The sequence below is a fragment of the Sciurus carolinensis genome, unplaced genomic scaffold (genome assembly GCF_902686445.1).
Source record: "Sciurus carolinensis unplaced genomic scaffold, mSciCar1.2, whole genome shotgun sequence".
In the NCBI taxonomy this organism is placed as follows: Eukaryota; Metazoa; Chordata; class Mammalia; order Rodentia; family Sciuridae; genus Sciurus; species Sciurus carolinensis.
The window spans coordinates 1,192,624-1,195,197 of record NW_025920156.1 but is presented as its reverse complement, the minus strand read 5'-3'; the positions used below and the strand labels follow the sequence as shown (position 1 = coordinate 1,195,197).

At 41.3% G+C, this 2,574-nt stretch overlaps 1 pseudogene; it reads right to left on the bottom strand.

The window, feature by feature from the left end:
- Nucleotides 1-1,506: 1,506 nt before the first annotated feature.
- Nucleotides 1,507-2,254, bottom strand: LOC124974615 (cyclin-I-like; annotated as a pseudogene).
- Between the last annotated feature and the right edge of the window lie 320 nt (nt 2,255-2,574).

Sequence of the window (2,574 nt, the reverse complement as noted above, 5' to 3'; positions counted from 1 at the left end):
CTATATAATTTTTAAGGACAACTTTTTATTGCTACCAGAGGCTTTTTCATTGGTACATGGTTCTGGCTGCAATACCTTCTTCAGATTGTGAAGGGAGCTCAAAATTTAGAAGTTAAAAAAAATATAGGTAGACTAGGGTGGGGGAAGGGAGAATAACTTTTATCAATAAATAGCTTAGCATAAAACTAGGTACTAAATTCAGTCATTACATATTATAAGACTCAAATCATAGAGCTGCCCAATATCTAGACAGTATCTCCTACTGATTGTAAATGAGTCAAAACAGATCAGTTACAAAAATCCAATTATAGGTTACATACATCTTTCTTTGGTGAGTACCTGGATGTATTAACTTTATCATGAATTCTTTTACACAACTGTAAAAAATGCTTTCAAGAAATCTGTCTTAATTATATGCCATTTTAAGTCTCACTTTAAACAAAAAAGAAGTTATTTTATTCTTTTAAACTAAAAATTGTAGTAAGGCCAACGCAAAAATCAATGTGGTCACATGAGAACATTTTCCTACTACCACTTCTGATGCATATGGGACAATTCTAAAGTACCCTTTTCATACTAATTGGAATTTGAATCATGAGTTGAACATGGTCACCATATAAATTAAACTGCTAAAATAGATTTCAGAGGTTACCTATTCAGTCATGAGACAGAGATGAACATGCACAAAATGCATTAAGACTGGAGAAGCAAGCAGATGCAAAAGGATTTAAAACATGACAAAAGGAACAAGGTTTGCTAGCTCTGAGTTTTAGAGCTTTTTTTCAAACATTAAAATTTTGTGTAATTTTTGACATTGGGCAAACTACATTTTGGCAGAGAATAGAGTGAACTGGTATACTACAAAGGTTTTTTTTTATTTTAAATAATATTTTGGATCTTTTGAATTTGTAGGTCTTTAATCAATGAATGTTAATTAGTTGTAAAAGTAAATGAAGTTTTAAAAAAATTTTTCCTGGCTCACTTCAAATCAGCTGAATAAGGTACCCCTCTACAGACTTTCCTGTTTTGCATATTCTCATTCCCAGAGTAGTCAACCTTAGTTTAGCAGTGGAAGGTAAGTACATGACAGAAACAGGCTGCAAAGGTGGGCAAGGGGAAGCATGTCCCTCTTGTCTTGATAAATTGGTGCCACACACAGAAACCACATTTTCTAAAGCACTGTCTTCATTATAGAGCCGTTTGATTTCATCATAGAAATCATCCACTTCCATTTCCTCTACTTTGCGCTTAGTAGAGGTATGCTTGCACCCACTGGCAGCTGGGAGATGATGGTAATAGGCTGCTGTACCTCTGACTGGCACTTCTGGTTTGCTGTTGTCCATGGAGAAATCTGGACCTGAGACAGAGGAGGGATGTAATCTGAATGCTCCTTTGTCACAGGCCACCAGGGTGTGCTTGAGGGGATGGAATTTAGAGGCAGGGAAGACTGCAGAGTAGAAAGTTGATGTGCCACAAGCTCCCGAGTGTGGATCAACTGGAAGTTACCTATCTGTGATTTCTGAAGCAGTTCAATTGTAAGAGGAAGTCAATCAGGAATGAGTTTCTCCATTTCCAAACTAACCACAGCCAGAGCAAGCATGGATCCTTTGAATTGCTGAAGTTGGTTACAGGCCATACAGTGAAGTAGTTGCTTGGTAAGGACCACCAAATGTTGAGATGGGCTCAATTTGGGCAAACTGAAAAGTATCTGAGGCCTAGTTGGCATGGCAATGGCATGGAAAATGTGGAGAAAATTCAATGGTGTGGCTGTGTGAAGATCCAATTCAACTTACCCAGAATAATTCTCTCCATTTTCCAAATTTCAGATGAGGAACACCCACAGAAACTGTCTCTTGCTAATACCTTTAGTACTGGAATTTTCTCATCCTCTTCAATAGTCTTGGCAGCTAGGAAAAAACAGCTGATTGCAATACAACTCAAGTATTTTGGTTGGGCCTTTACAGTAGCTAAAACTCTGTCCAAGAGACTGATAGCAAGAGCAAACATTTCTGGGTAAAGGTTGAATTGCTACTTGAGTTTGGCCAGCCATTTAATTACTTCATCTCTCTGGGATGGGGAAACATTCTGATTTGCAGGTATTTTCGGCACATTCACCTTCCACATCTGGGCTTCCCTAGAGATTGCCTTTTCCAATATGAAAGACAATCTCTGGTTTTCCAAAGATCCTGGAAACGTCATGATCTCCTTTGGATCTGCCTGCCACCCAGCTTGATGTAGCTACTTTCTCCTCCTCTTCTTCCTCCTCCTCCTTCCAGGCACAGCTGTAGGCCGCACAGTGGTGACAGCGGGGCCATCCGCGGGCCCATTACCACCTCATTTTCCTGGGCGTGCAGCAGCGGCGCACAGGACAAGGACAAGCCGACTGAGGGAGAAGAGAAGGAACCCGGGAAGTGGAGTGCTGGGGGTTTGGGGGCGCGGTAGCTGGCGCTTAAGCTGGATGCACGGCTGTGGCCAGAGGGTCGGTCAGCGAATTAGTTTCCAAGACCACCCCGGACTTGAAGCCACCACCAGTCCTGCTCCTCCAACAGCCGCCGCAGGTGCCTGGGTGAGGAG